The 24,558-nt window shown below is 39.0% G+C and overlaps 1 protein-coding gene and 1 non-coding gene across 2 annotated transcripts in view; one reads left to right on the top strand and one right to left on the bottom strand.

Annotated features, from left to right (window-relative positions):
* Positions 1-24,558, bottom strand: part of PDE11A (phosphodiesterase 11A) — a 490,924-nt gene that overhangs the window by 446,098 nt on the left and 20,268 nt on the right. The gene's annotated exons all lie outside the window — the stretch shown is intronic.
* LOC117095449 lies at positions 5,839-5,949 on the top strand. The gene has a single exon (XR_004441992.1). It is a non-coding gene; the product is annotated as a U6 spliceosomal RNA (small nuclear RNA).

Below are 24,558 nucleotides of genomic sequence, written 5' to 3'. Positions count from 1 at the left end.
CAAAAGCGGTCGTCAGACACCTCATACGGGAGAGCTCTGGCTGGCATTAGGCCAGGGCCTCTCTAGAATGAAGCTTCCAGAGGAAGGAAAAGGCAGCAATCTTTGCTGTTCTGCAGCCTCCACGGATGATATCCAGGCGAACATCGTCTAGAATGCACCTCCAGCAAACTGCAGCAGACATGCAGAAGAGGGACCTGATTGCTAGAAGAAAAATTCACAAACAGAAAGCAATAACATCAACGTCAACATCAACATAAAGGACCCCCACACAAAAACCCCATCCAAAGACCATCAGCCTTAAAGATCAAAGGTAGATAAATCCATGAAGATGAGGAAAAACCAGTGCAAAAAAACAACTGAAAATTCAGAAAACCAGAATGTCTCTTCTCCTCCAAATGGTTATAGCCCCTCTTTGGCAAGGGCACAGAACTGGATGGAGAATGAGTTTGACAAACTGACAGAAGTAGGCTGCAGAAAGTGGGTAATAACAAACACTTCAGAGCTAAAGGAGCATGTTTTAACCCAATGCAAGGAAGCTAAGAACCTTGATAAAAGGCTATAGGAACTGCTGACTAGAATAACCAGTTTAGAGAGGAACATAAATGACCTATTGGAGTGGAAAAACACAGCAGGAGAACTTCCTGTAGCATACACATGTATCAATAGCCAAATTTATCAAGTAGGAGAAAGAATATTAGAGATTGAAGATGAACTTACTGAAATAAGGTGTCAAGACAAGATTAGAGAAAAAAGAATGAAAAGGAATGAACAAAGCCTCCAAGAAATATGGGACTACGTGAAAGGACCAAACTTATGATTGATTACTGTACCTGAAAGTGATGGGGAGAATGGAACCAAGTTGGAAAACACACTTCAGCATATTATCTAGGAGAACTTCCCCAACCTAGCAAGATGGGCCAACATTCAAATTCAGGAAATACAGAGAACACCACTAAGCTACTCCTCGAGAAGAGCAACCCCAAGACACATAATCGGCAGATTCTCCAAGGTTGAAACGAAGGAAAAAATGTTAAGGGCAGCCAGAGAGAAAGGTCAGGTTACCTACAAAGGGAAGCCCATCAGACTAACAGTGGATCTCTCTGCAGAAACCCTCCAAGCCAGAAGAGAGTGGGGGCCAATATTCAACATTCTTAAAGAAAAATGTTTTCAACCCAGAATTTCATATCCAGACAAACTAAGCTTCATAAGTGAAGGAGAAATAAAATCCTTTACAGACAAGCAAATGCTGAGGGATTTTGTCACCACCAGGCCTGCCTTACAAGAGCCCCTGAAGGAAGCACTAAATATGGAAAGGAAAAACCAGTACCAGCCACTGCAAAAACACACCAAAATATAAACACCAATGACACTATGAAGAAACTGCATCAACTAATATGCAAAAATAACCAGCTAACATCATGATGAAAGGATCAAATTCACATGTAACAATATTAAACTCAAATGTAAATAGGCTAAATACCCCAATTAATAGACACAGACTGGAAAACTGGATAAAGAGTCAAGACCCATTAATGTGCTGTATTCGGGAGACCCATCTCACATGCAAAGACACATATAGGGTCAAAATAAAGGGATGGAGGAATATTTGCCAAGCAAATGGAAAGGAAAAAGAAAGCAAGGGTTGCAATTCTAGTCTCTAATGAAACAGACTTTAAACCAACAAAGATCAAAAAAGACAAAGAGGGGCATTACATAATGGTAAAGGGATCAATGCAACAAGAAAAGCTACCTATCCTAAATATGCACCCAATACAGGAGCACTCAGATTCATAAAAGAAGTTCTTAGAGACCTAAAAAGAGACTTAGATACCCGCACGATGATAGTGGGAGACTTTAACACCCCACTGTCAATATTAGACAGATCAATGAGACAGAAAATTAACAAGGATATTCAGGACTTGAACTCAGCTCTGGACCAAGAGGACCTAAGATATCTACAGAACTCTCCACCGCAAATCAACAGAATATACATTCTTCTCAGCACCACATAGCACATATTCTAAAATCAACCACATAATTGGAAGTAAAACACCCCTCAGCAAATGCAAACGAATGGAAATAATAACAAACAGTCTCTCAGACCACAGTGTGATCAAATTAGAACTCAAGATTAAGAAACTCACTCAAAACTGCACAGCTACATGGAAATTGAACAACCTGCTCCTGAATGACTACTGGGAAAATAATGAAATTAAGGCAGAAACAAAGAAGTTCTTTGAAACCAATGAGAACAAAGATATAACATACCAGAATCTCTGGGACACAGCTAATGCAGTGTTGAGAGGGAAATTTATAGCACTAAATGCCCAAAACAGAAAGTTGGAAAGATCTAAAATCGACACCCTAACATCACAATTAAAAGAACTAGAGAAGCAAGGGCAAACAAATTCAAAAGCTCTCAGAGGAAAAGAAATAACTAAGACCAGAGCAGAACTGAAGGGGATAGACACATGAACAACCCTTCAAAAAAATCAATGAATCCAGGAACTGTTTTTTTTTTAAAACATTAACAAAATAGATGGACCACTAGTTACACTAATAAGGAAGAAAAGAGAGAAGAATCAAATAGACACAATAAAAAATGATAAAGGAAGTATCACCACTGATCCCACAGAAATACAAACTACCATCAGAGAATACTACAAACACTACTATTCAAATAAACTAGAAAATCTAGAAGACATGATAAATTTCTGGACACATACACCCTCCCAAGACTAAACCAGGAAGAAGTCAAATCCCTGAATAGACCAATAACAGGTTCTGAAATGAAGGCAGTAATTAATAGCCTACCAACCAAAAAAAGTCCAGGACCAGATGGATTCACAGCCGAATTCTACCAGAGGTACAAAGAGGAGCTGCTATCATTCCTTCTGAAACTATTCCAAGCAATAGAAAAAGAGGGACTCCTACCTAACTCATGTTATGAGGCCAGCATCATCCTGATACCAAAACCTGGCAGAGAGAGACACAACAAAAAAAGAAAATTTCAGGCCAATATCCCTGATGAATATTGATGCAAAAATCCTCAATAAAATACTGGCAAACTGAATCCAGCAGCACATCAAAAAGCTTATCTAACATGATCAAGTCGGCTTCTTTTGTGGGATGCAAGGCTGTTTCAACATATGTAAATCAATAAATGCAATCCATCACATAAACAGAACCAACGACACATGATTATCTCAATAGATGCAGAAAAGGCCTTCAATAAAATTCAACAGCCCTTATGCTAAAAAGTCTCAATAAACTAGGTGTTGATTGAACATATCTCAAAAAAATAAGAGATATTTTTATGTTTATGTTTATGACAAAACCATAGCCAACATCATACTGAATGGGCAAAAGCTGGAAGCATTCCCATTGAAAACCAGCACAAGACAAGGATATCCTCTCTCACCACTCCTATTCAACATACTATTGGAAGTTCTGGCCAGGACAATCACACAAGAGAAAAAAATAAAGTGTATTCAAATAGGAAGAGAGGAAGTCAAATTGTCTCTGTTTGCAGATGACATGATTATGTATATAGAAAATCCCATTGTCTTAGCCCAAAAACTCCTTAAGCTAGTAAGCAACTTCAGCAAAGTCTCAGGATACAAAATCAATGTGCAAAAATCACAAGCATTCCTATATACCAACAATAGACGAGCAGAGAGCCAAGTCATGAGTGAACTCCTATTCACAATTGCTATAAAGAGAAAAATACACCTAGGAATACAACTTACAAGGGACGGGAAGGACTTCTTCAAGGAGAACTACAAACCACTGCTCAGGAAATAAGACAGGACACAAACAAATGGAAAAAAAAAATCCATGCTCATGGATAGGGAGAATCAGTATCACGAAAATGGTCATACTGCCCAAAGTAATTTATAGAGTCAATGCTATTCTCGTCAAGCTACCACTGACTTTCTTCACAGAACTAGAAAAAAACTACTTTAAATTTCATATGGAACCAAAAAAGAGCCTGTATAGCCAAAACAATCCTAAGCAAAAAGAATAAAGCTCGACGTGTCATGCTACCTGACTTCAAACTATACTAGAAGTCTACAGTAACCAAAACAGCATGGTACTGGTACCAAAACGGATACATAGACCAATGGAACGAACAGAGACCTCAGAAATAACACCACACATCTACAATCATGTGATTTTTCAACAAACCTGACAAAAACAAGCAGTGGGGAAAGGATTCCCTATTTAATAAATGGCGCTGGGAAAACTGGCTAGCCACATGCAGAAAACAGAAACTTCCTTACACCTTATACAAAAATTAATTCAAGATGGATTAAAGACTTAAATGTAAAACCCAAAACCTAGGCAATACCATTCAGGGCACAGGCATAGGCAAAGACTTCATGACTAAAACACCAAAAGCAATTGCAACAAAAGCCAAAATTGACAAATGAGATCTAATCAAACCAAAGAGCTTCTGCACAGCAAAAGAAACTATCATCAGAGTGAACAGGCAACCTACAGAATGGGAAAAAATGTTTGCAATCTATCCATCTGACAAAGGTCTAATATCCAGAATCTACCAGGAACTTAAACAAATTTACAAGAATAAAACAAACAACACCATGAAACAGTGGGCAAAGGCTATGAACAGATGCTTCTCAAAAGAAGACATTTATGTGGCCAACAAACATGAAAAAAAGCTCATGATCACTGGTCATTAGAGAAATGCAAATCAAAACTACAATGAGATACCATCTCATGCCAGTTAGAATGGTGATTATTAAAAAGGCAGGAAACAACAGATGCTGGAGAGGCTGTGGAGAAATAGGAACGCTTTTACACTGTTGGTGGGAGTGTAAATTAGTTCAACCATTGTGGAAGATAATGTGGTGATTCCTCAAGGATCCAAAACCAGAAATATCACTTAACACAGCAATCCCATTACTGGGTATATACCCAAAGGATTATAAAATCATGCTGCTATAAAGACACATGCACACGTATGTTTACTGCAGCACTATTTACAATAGCAAAGACATGGAACCAACCCAAATGCCCATCAATGATAGACTGGATAAAGAAAATGTGGCACATATACACCATGGAATACTATGCAGCCATAAAAAAGAATGAGTTCATGTCCTTTGCAGGGACATGGATGAAGCTGGAAGCCATCATTCTCAGCAAACTAACACATGAACAGAAAACCAAACACCACATGTTCTCACTCGTAAGTGGGAGTTGAACAATGAGAACACATGGACACAAGGAGGGGAACATCACACACCAGGACCTGTCGGGGAGTGGAGGACAAGGGAAGGGAGAGCATTAGGACAAATACCTAATGCATGAGGGGGGTTAAAAGCTAGATGACAGGTTGATGGGTGCAGCAAACCACCATGGCACATGTATAGCTATGTAACAAACCTGCATGTTTTGCACATGTATCTCAGAACTTAAAGTATTAATTTTAAAAAATTGCTAAGGGTTATAGATTATATACCCTTTAATGTAAATATTCGGCCGGGCGCGGTGGCTCAAGCCTGTAATCCCAGCACTTTGGGAGGCCGAGACGGGCGGATCACGAGGTCAGGAGATCGAGACCATCCTGGCTAACACGGTGAAACCCCGTCTCTACTAAAAAATACAAAAAACTAGCCGGGCGAGGTGGCAGGCGCCTGTAGTCCCAGCTACTCGGGAGGCTGAGGCAGGAGAATGGTGTGAACCCGGGAGGCGGAGCTTGCAGTGAGCTGAGATCTGGCCACTGCACTCCAGGCTGGGTGACAGAGTGAGACTCCGCCTCAGAAAAAAATAAATAAATAAATAAATAAATAAATAAAAAAGAAACGAATCCTTGTGCTCACTTTGGCATCACATATACTAAAATTGGCACGATAGAAGATTAGCATGGCTCCTGCACAAGGATGATGAGCAAATTCATGAGGCATTCATTCATTGCATATTTTTAGCAATCCCACTACTGGCTATATAACCAGGGGAATATAAATCATTCTACCATAAAGGCATGCACAAGAATGTTCACTGAAGCACTATTAACAATAACAAAGACATGGAATCAATGTCTTTGCAGGACACGCATGGCATCAACCTAAATGCCCATCAATGACACATTGGATAGAGAAAATGTGGTACATATACACTATGGGATATTGTGCAGCCATAAAAAGAATGAGATCATGTTTTTTGCTGGAACATGGATACAGTTGGAGGCTATTATTATTAGGAAACTAACACAAAAACATAAAACCAAATACTGCATGTTCTGACTTATAAGTGGGAGCTAAATGATGAGAACTCATGAACACAAAAAAGGGAACAACAGACATTGGGGCCTACTTGAGGATGGAGGGTGAGAGTAGGGAGAGGAGCAGAAAAAATAAATATTGGGTACCAGGCTTAACACCTGGGTGATGAAATAGTTATACAACAAACCCCCATGACACAAGTTTACCTATATAACAAATCTTTACATATACCCCCAAACCTAAGAGTTAAAAATAAATAAATAAAAGTTACAAAAATGAATAGTTAAAAGTCTGTGGTCATGCAAATATGATGCCAAGATTCCAGGAGACCTACGCAAAATGCCCATAGCAGCATTATTGATAATAGCAATAAATAAATAGATAAATAAATAAAAACTAGAAATAACTCAAAAGTCTGTCAAAAGTAGGATGGATAAATTGTGATATGTTTATACAAAGGAACATTATATGGCACTGGAAATTATTGCTACACATTTCAACATAAATTAGTCTCAAAAACATAATGTTGAGCAGAAAAAGAAACAAAAGGATACATGTAGAATTATTCCATTTATACAAAGTTCAAAAGCAGGCAAAATTAAATTGCATATTGTATAGGAAAACAAAGATAGGTGGCAAAGCCATGGGGAGGGAAACAAGGGGATATCTCACACAACACTCAGCATGCCAATGAAAGTGGTGGCGTCGAGAGGAGGATAATATTATTGTGAAAGGGCACCAGAAGATTTCAACGTAGTGGCATTTTTTTTTTTTTTTTTGAGACAGAGTTTCATTCTTGTCCCCCAGGCTGGAGTGCAACAGTACAATCTCGGCTCACTGCAACCTCCGCCTCCTGGGTTCAAGCTATTCTCTTGCCTCAGCCTCCTGAGTAGCTGGGATTACAGGAGTGCACTACTACACCTGGCTAATTTTTGCATTTTTAGTAGAGACGGGGTTTCACCATGTTGGCCAGGTTGGTCTTGAACTCCTGACCTCAAGTGATCCACCCACCTTGGCTTCCCAAAGTGCTAGGATTACAGGTGTGAGCCACTGCACCCAGCTAGTGTTTTACATTTTAATCTGGTGTGAGTAGAAGGATGTCCAGTTTACTCTTCTTTGTGCTGTACGTATATATTTTATTCTTCCATTTGAATATATGATGCATTTGACAATTTTTTTAAAGGCAATGGACAATATAATGAAAACTGAAGAACTAAAGCTCTTGTCCTTTCCGATATGTTCAGCACACATTTTGTTTTGAATGCGCAGAGTTCTTAGGGTTATAGTTTAGCAACATGAGCAGTTAACAACCCAACTCTTGTTAAGTTAATAGGAACACTGTGGCTAAACCACTAAACTAAAATTTCACTTCATAGACTTATTGATACTAAAATGGAATGTTTCTTCAGAGAACTATAGACATCAATTCGCTCACTTCTCTTTTTCTTTTACTACGCGTTGACATTACCATTTATTACAGATCATCTACTAAATAGAATTGCCTTCCTTCTTTACAATTCTTTCTACATTGTTTTGTCCAGGTAATTTTTATGACTTTGATACTAGTGTCTGACATGCATGTAATTTAAAGTCAACAAATACAGAATGATAAAAATGAGCAGTCAGAAATTTGTATCTACTTATTTATTTATTCATTTATTGAGACAGGGTCTCACTCTGTTGCCCATGCTAAAGCGCAGTGGCTCAATCATAGCTCACTGCAGACTTGATCTCCCAGGCTCAAGTGATCCTCTCTCCTCAGCCTCCTGAGTATCTAGAACGACAGGCACAGCCACCATGCCCAGCTAATCTTTTTGAGTTTTAGTAGATACAAAGTCTTACTATACTGCCCAGCCTGGTCTTGAACTCCTGGGCTCAAGCAATCCTCCTGCCTCAGCCTCCCAAAGTGCTGGGATTACAGGTGTGAATCTCCACACCAAGCTCAGAATTTTTTTTTTTTTTTTTTTGAGACAGAGTCTTGCTTTATCACCCAGGCTGGAGTGCAGTGGCACAATCTCAGGTCACTGCAACCTCTGCCTCAGCCTCCCAAGTAGCCAGGACTACAGGTGTGCACCACCACACCCAGCTAATTTTTGTATTTTTAGTAGAGATGGGGTTTAACCATATTTGGTCAGGCTGGTCTTGAACTCCTGACCTCGTGATCTGCCCACCTCGGCCTCCAAAGTGCTGGGATTACAGGTGTGAGCCAATGCACCCGGCCAGAAAATTTTTTAGAGAACCATGTGACTTCTGCAAAGAAGACATATTCAGTATTAACTTTTAACTAGATAAGACCTACAATGAGCTATTTTCACACACATATTTTTTTTTCAAAAATGGTAGAAGCTAATATTTATTTTAAGTCCACATGGCAAGTTTCCAGTTTTTTATAACTCTTTGGATGACAGATGTCATTGCCGAGGCATCAAAAGCACTAAATTCCTCTTTGGAAGTGCTATCTGTCCAGTTTCACACCTGCCCTGTATCCTTTTCTCCTCGAAAAGACAATATTTCAAGCATTATCCCCCTAGATGTTACAAAACAGCTGAACCAGCCTGCAAATTAAAGGACTACCTTGAACATAAATTTCTGATAAGGCCCATATTAATTATATGCCCCAAAGTTTAGATGATCATGCAAAAGTAATTTTCACACATAAAAGGTTTTTGCTTTCTTTTCAAAAAATTGTAAAGGCATGGTGTAAACATTACTATTCCTTTTCTCTGTTTCTAAATGGGTCTAGGTTCTTGTGTGAGGAAAGAGGACAACTAGTAAATGTAATTTTCTGATACAACTTCAGCTGACTTCACATACCTCATAAATAGTTCTTATTCAAGCATTCTAAAGATACATAAAATTAAATAAAATTCATCCTGAGGCTAGGTATGGTAGCTCAAGCCAGTAATCCCAACACTTTGGAAGGCCAAAGTGGGAAGATCACCTGAGGAGTTTGAAATCAGTCTTGTCAACACATTGAGACCCCATCTCTACAAAAGAAAAAGATTAGCCCGGTGTGGTGGCACACATTTGCAGTTCCAGCTACTTAGGAAGCTGAGGCTGGAAGATGGCTTGAGTCCAGGAGTTTAAGGCTGCAGTGAGCCATGATCACATCACTACTTTCTAGCCTTGGTGACAGAGCAAGACTCTGTCTCTAAATAAATAAATAAATACATACATACATACATACATACATACATACATCTATCCATCCTAGTGATATATTTGATCTATTTCATATTCTGAAAGATCTAACATGGGACTTTACTCTTACGTATACAATTTTAAAGAGTAAATGGCTATTCCAAGTCAATAAACTGGTGGCAAATTGAAAGATATTAATGTGTAGCTAATCTGTTTTACATGATGGACTTTCCATTCTCCCACAATGGGCCTCAGTATGTGATTTTCTTAAGTAACATTCAGAATGCTAAACCTGATTTTAAGAACTTGCAGGCATTCAAGACACTCTGCCTGAAGCCTCTAAAATTATAACTATATTACATAGAAGTTATAAACAAACAAAGAAACAAACAAAAACCTACACTTAGGGGCAAGAGCGCTTAACCAAGGCATTGCTTATTGCTGCAAAGCTGCCTGTATTAACCTCATGTTAAATCATTAGAGAGAATGGTGGGAGGTGAGGGACAGCTGGCCCCTTTGGACATGGGGGCTGAGGCACCCATGGCTGCTAAAGATTTTATAGATTTTTTTTCCTTTTACAGGATAAAAACAAATCATTTGCCTTTAGTTACAGTTTCTAACTGATACTGTCACAAAGATAATTTCTGGTTGTGGTTTATGCAATGCAGCCTTATACTATTATATTATATCTGGCTGATATTAGGTACAGGGTGCCCATTTGTGAAATGGAACTTAAGGAACTGTACTTTCTTAAAAATAAGAATCAATGCTATTTCCCTAACAGACAGTATCTGTCATGGGCAGATGATTCACATTGATGGCTTATGAATAGCTTGAATTCCCCAGGAAATTTCTCCACTGGGTCCTCCTTTCACACTAAATTCAAGATGTTAGCCAAATCCTGCTAAGGTACACAGATGTGACTATCCAGAAAAGACAGATCAAGGTTCTTCAGACATCAAAACTTGCTTTGAAGAGAGAAGGACAACATAGTCTGGCTTTGCAGTGGCAGATGGCTCATAACTTTGGCTTTGAATATTGATCTCCTAAGCCAGTAGACAAGCGGACATAAGAGTCATACCAATTACTCCAGCACCACATATGGTGAGCTAGCCTTTAAAACAGGCACTAAATGAGACTTGTGATCAGTTTAAACTGCAAAGAAATTGAGGTAATTACGAGACTTACTGATTCCTCAGATAATAGCAATGATGGCTATCATTTACCAGGAGCCTACCATATAACCTGTGCATTTATGTATGCAAAAATGTGTGCCAGAGTTTTGCATACATAGAATAATCACAACAACCATACAAAGTGGATATTATTGGCCCTATTATACATACAAGGAAACTGAAGCTAAGAGAAGCTAAGTAACTTATCTCATGTTAAGTAATTTACCAATAACTGAGCCGATGCTAACTCAGAGATGCTTGAGTCTAAAGCTTGGGCTCTTTTCACCACACTATGCTACTTTGAAGAGTTAGCAATCTGTCCTCAAGGCCTCTGTGCACGTTGGTGTTTAATATAGCTGGAAAACCACAAAGAAACTTGTCAGTGGTACAGACAGCAGTTTATGTTCAGCCTAATGTGCTAGAACAGAGTGAGAAGTTAATATTGCTTGCCATTCTATTGTGACCAGTTCAACACCAGGTCGTTTTATTTTTTCCAGTCTATGATTAAATATATTAGCAAAGATTGACTTCTGCAGAAGGAAAACATAGAAGAAATAAAATATCTCCCCAAAAGCTTGAATCTCTTGCTTCATGAAGAGTAGGCACATCATGAATTGCAAATGTCTTTCAAATATCTTTTCCAGTAATAGGCTGTTTCATAAAAATAATGCAATGACCAAAGAAGTGAAGAATCCTGATTTTGCCATATTTTCCAAAAATAGAAAGTTTATATATACGTGTGTGTGTGTGTGTGTATCAGTAAAATATATGATTTTCTGATATAAACCCTCTCATTATCATGGTCACATAAGAAGTTCTTGGGAGGTATAACAATTACTGCATGTGATGCCACAAGTCCTGAATCCCCTGCCCAGCTCCAAAACTGAGCCATTTAACTTCTCTCAGACTGTTTCTTTACCCTCCAAATGAGGAGAGTAATTCTTACCTTTCATAGCAGCAAGGATGATTAGATAGTATATGGTGAAGCATTTTATAAATCATAAAGTGCTACACAAGTATATCACCACATTCAGAATACAGAACAGGAATCAGTCTAGAAACATTAGAAACTCTCCATTTCCCAGATTCTGTCCCTAGATGTTTTTCTCTGGGATGTTATGCCCCACTCCACTTATTATGTTTGATTGCTTCAGTAGGTGTCTAGCCCCAGCAATCAAACCAATCCATGACTAAGGCAACGAATGCCCCCAAAGGACATTCCCTGTAGTCAAACAGCAAAAAGCTATTGGACCAATAGATCACTGGTATGGCTGAAACTTCCGTGCCCTACTTACAGGTCACCTAGAGTTTACAAAAAGTTTCACAATAAAGAGAAATGTGCAGTTTTTTTCTAGAATAAGCTGCTTGCTTGTATACACTAGAGCTTCAGGTTTTTTCTCAGAGACAAATTGTACATCTCGTTTTTATGATGGATCTATGCAAGTATAAGACCTGCATAGAGCAACTCAAACTCTGCCTTGAAAATTCTCTAAAATGTTGTAGGAAATATGTTAACTATATCCTCCAGTTAATTCCTAGTGATATAAATAGATTCCTTTCCTGCAGGTTTTGGTACTGATTAGTTATGATGAAAAATGAAAGTTTTTAATATATAAAGAAACTACCCATTTTGCACACTCACAACATAGCTTCCAGAAATATTGTTTAGTCCTTGGCAACACTGTCTCACAACTTTAGTAAAGGGCATTATGAAAAGATGTTGAACAGACTGCCACTCATTGTTTACATACCACACCAGAGACAGTAATTTGTGGTGGTTAAGAGTATAAACTGTGGCTCCAACAATATGGGTTCAAATCCTGCCTCTCCAACTTAATAGCTGTGTGACCTTGGGGAAATTAAGAAAGCTTCTAATAAGTGTTAACTATCACTACTGTCAGTAGTAGTAGTAGTAGTAGTAGTAGTAGTAGTAGTAGTAATAGTAGTAGTAGTATCACCTTCACAGGTATTAATAGATTATATTGCAAACCATGAAGTTTCCTGAGGCTTCTTGTTCCAAACTCTCCAAACCTGACACAATTGTTGGGATCTTTGCACAAAAATAATCATTTACCTGATGTCAATGGATGTGAATGGCTAAAACAGCTTCTGGAATGCATTCTAGCAGATTTTTGAACTTCATATTCCATCAAGGAGCCACCTTCTTTCATGGACAGGAATCCAGCCTTGAACATGTGAATAGAACCTGAATGTAATCCTTAATATTTCCAATAATGGTAAAACTGTAGAATCTAAACAGAGCTGGATAATTTGAGTTTGCATCTGGGCTCTGCCTGTTACCAGCTGTATAAACTTGGGCAAGTTACTAAAACTATTCAAGTCTAGCTTCCTCACATGTAAAGTGTAGGAAGTAATGGTGTCTATCTCATAGAACCTTGTGAGGATTAAATAAGACAACTAAATCTTACCACAGTGCCTAGTGCATAACATACTCTCAATAAATATTGGCTATTACTATCAATTTTTGGGGTGGGGGCTGGTTGGTACAGTTGATAGAGCTCTTCACCTGCGTGTTAACTGAAAAATGAATTTTTTGCAGCTGATCCTTTAAGGACTATAAAATGTATGGATGAAGTCTTATCAGCAGAAGTCTTATGTTGTTATAATGTTGAATTTAGTTCACTTTTTGGAAGATTTTATAATAAATCTTACAATGTGAAACAATCATGTAGTAGATTGTCTAAGAAATTATAGAAATATAACATTGAGAAAGTAGTTGATCTCTGTATTGTAACCATCAATGTTTCCTTTCTAATTAGGTTTCTTGCTTGCTTGTTTGTTTTTATAATTGAAGAATTGGGGTCAGAACTCCAGAATAATAAAGTCATAGAGTCAGAAGGTGAGATGATAGATACAAGGTCAAGGAAAGCTGTTGATCGACCCTTTCAAGTCAGACAGGCCTGACTTAAACATGGTTTGCTTTTGGCAAAGCTGAGGTAGTCAGTTCAGCTTGAGTTCCCTTGTAGATTCTCTTTACTCTTCTCAGTCAATGAACCTATCTTGGGTCCCATTATTGCTTGTATCAAGTGGTCAATTTATTTCTGTTAGTGTTAATCACTAATTAACTTGTTCACTGCTGATGGGTCCTCAGAGATGTCTGGAGACTCTTACAGTTGGAAAAGCCAGAAATCTTGAGGGGCATAGAACTATAAAAGAATTAGAGGTTGTGAAGTTGTTAGTTTGAGGCATATATCTTTTGTCCACTATTCCTATGTCTAGGGCCTATCTCATTCTTGTAGACTTATTATGTGTTCTTAGATGAATAATTATGCAGAAAAAAAATTCTGTTATTTTGTTTTTTACTTGGAGACAAAAGGACTCAGATCCTATGATATGATCATTGTCTATATGCTGTATTGGAGTAGATGGGAAGACCCAGAAACAAACTTGGAACCAGATAATTTCTTTCTTCAAGATATCACCCAAGGCCAGGCATGGTGGCTCATGCCTATAATCCCAACACATTGGGAGGCTGAGGTGGATGGATCACTTGAGGTTAGGAGTTCAAGACTAGCTTGACCAACACAGTGAAACTCTGTCTCTACTAAAGATACAAAAAATTAGCCAGGTATGGTGGCACATACCTGTAATCCCAGTTACTCAGGAGGCTGAGGCAGGAGAATAGCTTGAACCCAGGAGGCAGAGGGTACAGTGAGCCAAGATCATGCCACTGCACTACAGCCTGGGCCATAGACCAACAGTCTGTCTCAAAAAAAAAAACAAAAAATCACGAAGTGGCAGTATCAAAGAATGGCTTTTCCCCAGCTACCCTAAAGATATATAAAACAACATGCTGGAGGGAGGTTCCAATATGGCTGAATAGGAACAGCTCCAGTCTACAGGTCCCAGTGTGAGTGATGCAGAAGACGGGTGATTTCTGCATTTCAACTGAGGTACCAGGTTCATCTCACTGGGGCTTATCGGACAGTGGGTGCAGGACAGGGGGTGCAGCCCACCAAGCATGAGCTGAAGCAGGGCGAGGCATCACCTCGCCCAGGAAGCACAATGGGTCAGGGAATTTCATTTCCTAGCCAAGGGAAGCTGTGACCGACGTCACCTGGAAAATCAGGTCACTCCCACCCCAATACTGCACTTTTCCAACAGTCTTAGAAAACGGTACACCAGGAGATTATATCCCATGCCTGGCTCAGAGGGTCCCATGCCCAGGGAGCCTCGCTCATTGCTAGCACAGCAGTCTGAGACTGAACTGCAAGGCAGCAAAGAGGCTGGGGGAAGGGCACCCGGCATTGCTGAGGTTTGAGTAGGTAAACACAGCAGCCTAGAAGCTCGAACCAGGTGCAGCCCACAGCAGCTCAAGAAGGCCTGCCTGCCTCTGTAGACTCCACCTCTGGGGGCAGGGCATAGCTGAACAAAAGGCAGCAGAAACTTCTGCAGACTTAAATGTCCTAGTCTGACAGCTTTGAAAAGAGCATTGGTTCTCCCAGCACAGAGTTTGAGATCTGAGAACAAAGAGACTGCCTCCTCAAGTGGGTCCCTGACCCCCGAATAGCCTAACTGGGAGGCACCTCCCAGTAGGGGCCAACTGACACCTCACATGGCCGGGTGCCCCTTTGAGACAAAGTTTCCAGAGGAATGATCAGGCAGCAACATTTGCTGTTCTGCAATATTCGCTACTGTGCAGCCTCCGCTCGTGATACCCAGGCAAACAAGGGTCTGGAGTGGACCTCCAGCAAACTCCAACAGACTTGCAGCTGAAGGTCCTGACTGTTAGAAGGAAAACTAACAAACAGGAAGGATATCCACACCAAAACCCCATCTGAACGTCACCATCATCAAAGACGAAAGGCAGATAAAACCACAAAGATGGGGAGAAACCAGAGCAGAAAAGCTGAAAATTCTAAAAATCAGAGCTCCTCTTCTCCTCCAAAGGAACGCAGCTCCTTGCCAGCAATGAAACAAAGCTGGATGGAGAATGACTTTGACGAGTTGAGAGAAGAAGCCTTCAGATGATCAGACTTCTCCAAGCTAAAGGAGGATCTTCAAACCCATCGCAAAGAAGCTAAAAACCTTGAAAAAAGATAAGACAAATGGCTAACTAGAGTAACCAGTGTAGAGAAGTCCTTAAATGACCTAATGGAGCTGAAAACCTAGGCACAAGAACTTCGTGACACATGCACAAGCTTCAGTATCTTAATCGATCAACTGGAAGAAAGGGTATCAGTGATTGAAGATCAAATGAATGAAATGAAGTGAGAAGTTTAGAGAAAAATGAGTAAAAAGAAACTAACAAAGTCTCCAAGAAATATGGGACTATGTGAAAAGACCAAATCTATGTCTGATTGCTGTACCTGAAAGTGACAGGGAGAATGGAACCAAGTTGGAAAACACTCTGTAGGATATTAAGCAGGAGAACTTCCCCAACCTAGCAAGGCAGGCCAACATTCAAATTCAGGAAATACAGAGAACGCCACAAAGATACTCCTTGAGAAGAGCAACTCCCAGACACATAATTGTCAGATTCACCAAAGTTGAAATGAAGGAAAAAATGTTAAGAGCAGCCAGAGAGAAAGGTCGGGATACCCACAGAGGGAAGCCCATCAGACTAACAGTAGATCTCTCGGCAGAAACTCTACAAGCCAGAAGAGAGTGGGGGCCAATATTCAATGTTCTTAAAGAAAAGAATTTTCAACCCAGAATTTCATATCCAGACAAACTAAGCTTCATAATGAAGGAGAAATAAAATCCTTTACAGACAAGCAAATACTGAGAGATTTTGTCACCACCAGGCCTGCCCTACAAAAGCTCCTGAAGGAAGTACTAAACATGGAAAGGAACAACTGGTACCAGCCACTGCAAAAACATGCCAAATTGTAAAGATCATCAATGCTAGGAAGAAACTACATCAACTAATGAGCAAAATAACTAGCTAATATCATAATAACAGGATCAAATTCACACAAAATAGTATTAACCTTAAATGTAAATGGGCTAAATGCTCCAATTAAAAGACACAGACTGGCAAATTGGATAAAGAGTCAAGACCCATCAGTGTGCTGTATTCAGGAGACCCATCTCATGTGCAGAGACACACATAGGCTCAAAATAAAGGGATGGAGGAAGATCTACCAAGCAAATGGAAAACAAAAAAGAAGCAGGGGTTGCAATCCTAGCTTCTGATAAAATAGACTTTAAACCAACAAAGATCAAAAGAGTCAAAGAAGGCCATTACATAATGGTAAAGGGATCAATTCAACAAGTAGAGCTAACTAGCGTAAATATATATGCACCCAATGCAGGAGCACCCAGATTCAGAAAGCAAGTCCTTAGAGACCTACAAAGTGACTTAGACTCCCACACAATAATAATGGGAGACTTTAGCACCCCACTGTCAACATTAGACAGATTAACATGACAGAAAGTTAACAAGGATATTCAGGAATTGAACTCAGTTCTGCACCAAGCAGACCTAATAGACATCTACAGAACTCTCCACCCCACATCAACAGAGTATACATTGTTCTCAGCACCACATCGCACTTATTCCAAAATTGACCACATAGTTGGAAGTAAAGCACTCCTTACCAAATGTAAAAGAACAGAACTTATAGCAAACTGTCTCTCAGACCACAGTGCAATCAAACTAGAACTCAGGATTAAGAAACTCACTCAAAACCGCTCAACTACGTGGAAACTGAACAATCTGCTCCTGAATGACTCCTGGATACATAACAAAATGAAAGCAGAAATAAAGATGTTCTTTGAAACCAATGGGAACAAAGATACAACGTACCAGAATCTCTGGGACACATTTAAAGCAATGTGTAGATGGAAATTTATAGCACTAAATGCCCACAAGAGAAAGCAGGAAAGATCTAAAATTGACACCCTAACAGCACAACTAAAGAACCAGAGAAGCAAGAGCAAACACATTCAAAAGCTAGCAGAAGGCAAGAAATAACTAAGATCAGAGCAGAACTGAAGGAGATAGAGACACAAAAAAACCCTCAAAAAATCACTGAATCCAGGGGCTGATTTTTTGAAACGATCAACAAAATTGATAGACTGCTAGCAAGACTAATAAAGAAGAAAAGAGAGAAGAATCAAATAGACACAATAAAAAATGATGAAGGGGATATTCACCACCAATCCCACAGAAATACAAACTACCATCAGATAATACTAGAAACACCTCTACTCAAATAAAATAGAAAATCTAGAAGAAATGAATAAATTCCTGGACACATACACCCTCCCAAGACTAAACCAGGAAGAAGTTGAATCTCTGAATAGACCAATAACAGGCTCTGAAATGGAGGCAGTAATTAATAGCCTACCAATCAAAAAAGTCCAGGACCAGACAGATTCACAGACAAATTCTACTAGAGGTACAAGGAGGAGCTGGTACCATTCCTTCTGAAACTATTCCAATTAACAGAAAAAAAGGGAATCCTCCCTAACTCATTTTATGAGGCCAGCATCATCCTGATACCAAAGCCTGACAGAGACACAACAAAAAAAGAGAATTTTAGGCCAATATCCCTGGTGAACATCGATGCAAAAATCCTCAATAAAATACTGGCAGACCGAATCCAGTAGCACATCAAAAAGCTTACCCACCATGATCAAGTGGGCTTCATCCCTGGGATGCAAGGCTGGTTCAACACATGCAAATCAATAAACATAATCCAGCATATAAACAGAACCAAAGACAAAAAACACACGATTATCTCAATAGATGCAGAAAAGGCCTTTGACAAAATTCATCAGCCCTTCATGCTAAAAACTCTCAATAAACTAGGTATTGTTGGGACGTATCTCAAAATAACAAGAACTATTTATGACAAACCCACAGCCAATATCATACTGAATGGACAAAAACTGGAAAGATTCCCTTTGAAAACTGGCACAAGACAGGGATACCCTCTCTCACCACTCCTATTCAACATAGTGTTGGAAGTTCTCGCAAGGGCAATCAGGCAGGAGAAAGAAATGAAGGATATTCAGTTAGGAAAAGAAGAAGTCAAATTGTCCCTGTTTGCAGATGACATGATTGTATATTTAGAAAACCCCATCATCTCAGCCCAAACTCTTCTTAAGCTGGTAAGCAACTTCAGCAAAGTCTCAGGATACAACATCAATGTGCAAAAATCACAATCATTCTTATAAACCAATAACAGACAAACAGAGAGCCAAATCATGAGTGAACTCCCATTCACAATTGCTTCAAACAGTATAAAATACCTAGGAATCCAACTTACAAGGGATGTGAAGGATCTCTTCAAGGAGAACTACAAACCACTGCTCAATGAAATAAGAGGACACAAACAAATGGAAGAATATTGCATGCCCATGGATAGGAAGAATCAATATTGTGAAAATGGCCATACTGCCCAAGGTGATTTATAGATTAAATGCCATCCCCATTAAGCTACCAATGACTTTCTTCACAGAATCGGAAAAAACTACTTTAAAGTTCATATGGAACCAAAGAAGAGCCCACATTGCCGAGACAATCCTAAGCCAAAAGAACAAAGCTGGAGGCATCACACTACCTGACTTCAAACTATACTACAAGGTACAGTAAGCAAAACAGCATGATACTGGTACCAAAACAGAGATATAGACCAATGGAACAGAATAGAACCTCAGAAATAATACACACATCTGAAACCATCTGATCTTTGACAAACCTGACAAAAATAAGACAAGGGGAAAGGATTCCCTATTTAATAAATGGTGCTGGGAAAACTGGCTAGTCATATGCAGAAAGTTGAAACTGGATCCCTTCCTTACGCCTTATACAAAAATTAATTCAAGATGGATTAAAGACTTAAATGTTAGAACTAAAACCATAAAAAACCCTCGAAGAAACCCAGGGCAATACCATTCAGGACATAGGCATGGTCAAGGACTTCATGTCTAAAACACCAAAAGCAATGGCAACAAAAGCCAAAATTGACAAATGGGATCTAATCAAACTAAAGAGCTTCTGCACAGCAAAAGAACCTACCATCAGAGTGAACAGGCAACCTACAGCATGGGAGAAAATTTTTGCAATCTACTCAACTGACAAAGGGCTAATATCCAGAATCTACAAAGAACTCAAACAAATTTACAAGAAAAAAAAACAACCCCATCAAAAAGTGGGCAAAGGATATAGACAGACACTTCTCAAAAGAAGACATTTATGCAGCCAACAGACACATGAAAAAATGCTCATCATCACTGGCCATCAGAGAAATGCAAATCAAAACCACAATGAGATACCATCTCAACCAGTTAGAATGGAGATTAAAAAGTCAGGAAGCAACAGGTGCTGGAGAGGATGTGGAGAAATAGGAACACTTTTACACTGTTGGTGGGACTGTAAACTAGTTCAACCATTGTGGAAGACAGTGTGGCGATTCCTCAAGGATCTAGAACTAGAAATACCATTTGACCCAGCCATCCCCTTACGGGGTATATACCCAAAGGATTATAAATAATGCTGCTATAAAGACACATGCACACGTATGTTTATTGTGGCACTATTCACAACAGCAAAGACTTGAAACCAACCCAAATAGCCATCAGTGATAGACTGGATTAAGAAAATGTGGCACATATACACCATGGAATACTATGCAGCCATAAAAAAGGATGAGTTCATGTCCTTTGCAGGGACATGGATGAAGCCGGAAACCACCATTTTCAGCAAACTATCGCAAGGACAAAAAACCAAACACCACATGTTCTCACTCATAGGTGGGAATTGAATAATGAGAACACTTAGACACAGGAAGGGGAACATCACACACCGGAGCCTGTTGTGGGGTGGGGGGAGAGGGAAGGGATAGCAGTAGGAGATACACCTAATGTAAATGATGAGTTAATGTGTACAGCACACCAACATGGCACATGTATACATATGTAACAAACCTGCACATTGTGCACGTTTGAACTTAAAGTATAATAAAAATAAATAAATAAATAAATAAATAAAAACAAAAAGTTAAATGTAAAAAAAATTTTAAAAACCCAACATGCTTTTACACAAATAGAGCTTTGTTACAAGTCATCTCATCAGTACTTTCAGTCAGATGACACCCTGAGCCCCTCTGGTAACATGATAGAGTAGCCACTAGTCACACTATCAGCAGATCAGATACGAGCCTCATTCAACACCAAGAATAACTTACTACAAAGATACTAGCTTAAAATTTGGGGGCAGAATTATTTTGTAAGGTTTCTCCTCTGTGTTTTCAAATTAACATGGAATTTTAGAGCTGGAGAGTCTTAGAAGTCATTTTCCTAACCCTCCCATGTTGTATATGGAGATTCTGAGGGTCAGAGAGAGCAGGTCATCTGCCTGCATTCCCACAGGTGATGAGTGCAGGGAAGCCCAGATTTATGTCCCCTCTTGCTCCCAGGCCTTCCACGGCTCACTGCCTTCAACTGAAGGTGACTAAGATAACAAGGCTCTTGAATAATCTGGCTCTACCATCTTATCCACTACCTACCCAGGATGAACTCCTTTTGCTCATGAACATTCTACGTGAGAAATGGTTATAGACAGAAGTAGACAGAACAGCTAGGAAACAGTTTCAATAATCTGAGTGAAAGATAATGGTGACTTGAATCAGAGTTGTGGTAGTAGAGTTGCAGAAAAGTGAACAGATTTGAGATTGTTTTACGGAGTGAATCAGAAGAATCTTCGGATGGATCTAATATGTAGGTGAATAAAAGGAAGGAATCAAAGGTAACACCTAGGGTTCTGGCGTGGGCAACTGAAGATAAAAAAGATAAGGAAAAGGCAAGAGAGTATTGGAATGGGGTAGGGGCACGGTGTGAAAGAAAGAGTTCTCTCAATGTTCTGGGTATAACAATCTGTTTGAGAGGTGGTGTGGCATATGTAAGAGGAGGAACAATATTTCCCCCTTTTCTGTTTTCCATGAGGAGACTTCCCTTAACCGCCCCCCAGACTTTGGATCTGTTCCTTGCTCCTCCCTAGAAAGGTAGGGTGCGTTATCTGATGAGGAAATTAGGGAGACTAACAGGGCATGCACAACCTAGCTCCTTCCTTCCTCTAATCCTTGGGAGTCAGGCCACCCCCAAAGAGCAGGTAATTTCCAAAGGGACAGGCCCCTTGCATGAGGACGACTGTGGGCATCCAGCATTGTCTGTGCTTGGGAGGGTAGGTTTATCTAATTCTGGAGCTGAGAATTATACATGCCTAGAAATATAAGCCCATATTCCAACATCTGTTTCATAAGCCATAAATATGATATTTTGATGTCCCATATGCATTTCTTTTTTGTTTTTTTCTCATCTCAATTTGTTCAGGGTAGGGAAGAAAGAAGGTAGGTATTGGGTCCTCTCAAAATTCAAGAGTGGGAGGAACAGTGGGAGAAGAACACAGAGTTCTTCCTCTAACACTGTGGCCCTGTGACCTCAGGAAGAGAATCTTCTCAGTGTTTGTTTCCTAATCTATGAAAGGGAAAGGATAACACCTACTCTGCCTTTCTCAAAAGGTTATTATGAAGAGCTTAACAACCAGTATTTGAATATTTAAATATTCAATATTTGAATATTTAATATTTGAATGTTTAAATATTCAATATTTGAACATTTGAATAACCAATATTTGAATGTAATCTTAATATTCCAATATTTGAATATGACTTTGAGCCTGGCACTTGAAGTGCCAGTGGCATATGTAAGAGTTGTGGTAGTAGAGTTGGAGAAAAGTAAAAAGATTTGAGATGGTTTTATGAGTAAATCAAAAGAACCTTCTGATGGACTTAATATGGTAGGTGAATAAAAGAAAGGAATCGAAGACCTAGGTTTTTGTCTTTAAAGTTCCAGGCTGAAAGTCATATTCAAATATTGGAAACATCACTTGTAGTTCCAAATGCATTGACTAAGGAATTTATAGATGGAATTTTTACAAAGAGAAAAACAATAATGGACCAACTAGTATTCCTATTGTAATAATAATTATTATTATCATGATAATTTTACTATATACATCTCTTTAGGCAAATAGTGGTTATCAAAGGTGACAGCCCTACAGGAAGAGATAGAAAGAGAAAGTTGTCTGATGCTCCTTTATTCACATTTTTCTATTTCAAATATTGAAAAGCTGGCCTTATTATTTAGCTTTGTACATTTATAGAAAATTTGAGAATAAGAAATGCATTCGTAATAAATGGGTTCCTTTATCTAGGAAAGAAAAAAAGTATCTTTCATAAAGCTGGGGTGATATTTTTTTAAATACACTTTCACATACAGGCCGAGGGATTATGTTCTTCTAAAAATAATGAAGAAAGATGCAGATGTTATGGTTCTGTGTAGTTTTTAGTCAAGAAAAAAAAAGCTCTCAGAAACAGCTACACGGCTGATAAAGCATGGTTGACTTTCCCTTTGATGACTTGTCACAGAAGGGCACCAACAAGTCCTGTGGCTGAATTTTACAAATGACTAAGCAAGTTTTGGAGCGTTAATATATTGAGGGAGAAGAAATATAATAACAAAGGTGATTATCCCACATGCTTCCTGGTGGATTCAGGAAGATGGAAAATATGTCTTTTCTGTATACAAAAGAAAGAAAAATTGTCCTGCAGGGGACATTCACCATCAGGAACTTTAGGTTAACAGAGACAAGATTTCAAACAATCAATGAACCTGAGAATTGCTGGCATGATAACTCCTGAGTTGCTGTTGCTAAAAGTTCCTGGTAGATACCAGGCTAAGAGATATATCAAAGAAAGAATATTTATTATTGTTCTCATTCTGACAAAAGCCTGGACATTGCATACCAAGTGTTTAAATACAAATTTCCCTGTGATTTGTTCTACTTAGAATGGAGGGGCAAGGTCCTTTTTACATTGCAAGGTATTACAATATAGGAAATAAATTACAACCAAGGGCCACACGGGTAACAATTTAAAATGTAATTAAACTCTGTATATTTAAAAGAAAAACAAACATTTAATGTATCTGATTTTAAAATGGAAAAGAAGGATACACTCACAGGCCACGTGGAAGTAAAAAAGAATTGTTTTATGAAAGAGGCCTGTGAGATTTAAAAATTTGATTGTAAAATTAAAAACTGGGAACAAGTACTTATTTTCATGTTATATCAGTTTGATATTAAGGTAAGAAAGGTCATAGAAGGCAAGAAGAGGATTAGGAAAAGAGAAAAGTGAATGAGGAGAGAGACAGGCAAGATGAAGGATAGGAGGAGGGAGAAGGGGAAACATGGGACGGACAAGGAGAAGCCACTACACAAAAGGAACGGCAGGTGTGGGATGTCCAAAATGAAGAAATTAAGAGGACAAGACAAATAAATGGAAAGAGGAGGGGAAACACAGAAAGACAAAGAGAAAAGAGGAGATGTTGAGATAGCCAGCAGTTCAGGGGACTCTGAAGCATGTTAGATAAATGCGTTTAACTATTCCTTTGAGCTTTGGAGCATTAACTGTTGTGATCACTGTCTTTGGAAACGTCATTTAGCTGTTTAACAAAACTGGTCATAGATGACTTTAGAAGAATTGTGGGGGTTAAGTACTTTCCAGGGTAATGGAAGATAATCCAAATAAAAATACCTTGAATCCAAAAACAAACCTGACAATCTTGGAGGACACTTCCTGGAAAGAAGTAGAGCAGTACAGACTAGAAAAACATAAATATTCTGTGCTCTTGGTTCTTCAGGGGAAAGCAGAAGTGGTGGTGGTGGCAGAGCATTTGCTTTCATCAAAGGCTGAGTTCTGACTCTTTATATATATTAACGTGCTTCCAGTTCCCACCCTTACATCAGAGAGTTCCCAGCCTGACCTTTTATATTCTCCCTAGCAAATCATACTGCCTTGCCCAAAAGATATCACCACAGTCATTTAAATAAACATATGAAATGCAGAATACATTTTGTTTGCTCCAACATTGCCATTATTAACTACATCATCACCATTGGAGTCATAGTCTTTCTCTCTTGTTCCATCCTTCCAACCTCGTTCATTCCTCTTCTCTAGTGG

Source organism: Trachypithecus francoisi, unplaced genomic scaffold (assembly GCF_009764315.1).
Source record: "Trachypithecus francoisi isolate TF-2019V2 unplaced genomic scaffold, Tfra_2.0 Lachesis_group13, whole genome shotgun sequence".
NCBI classification, from domain to species: domain Eukaryota; kingdom Metazoa; phylum Chordata; class Mammalia; order Primates; family Cercopithecidae; genus Trachypithecus; species Trachypithecus francoisi.
This window is presented reverse-complemented; position numbering and strand designations above follow the sequence as displayed.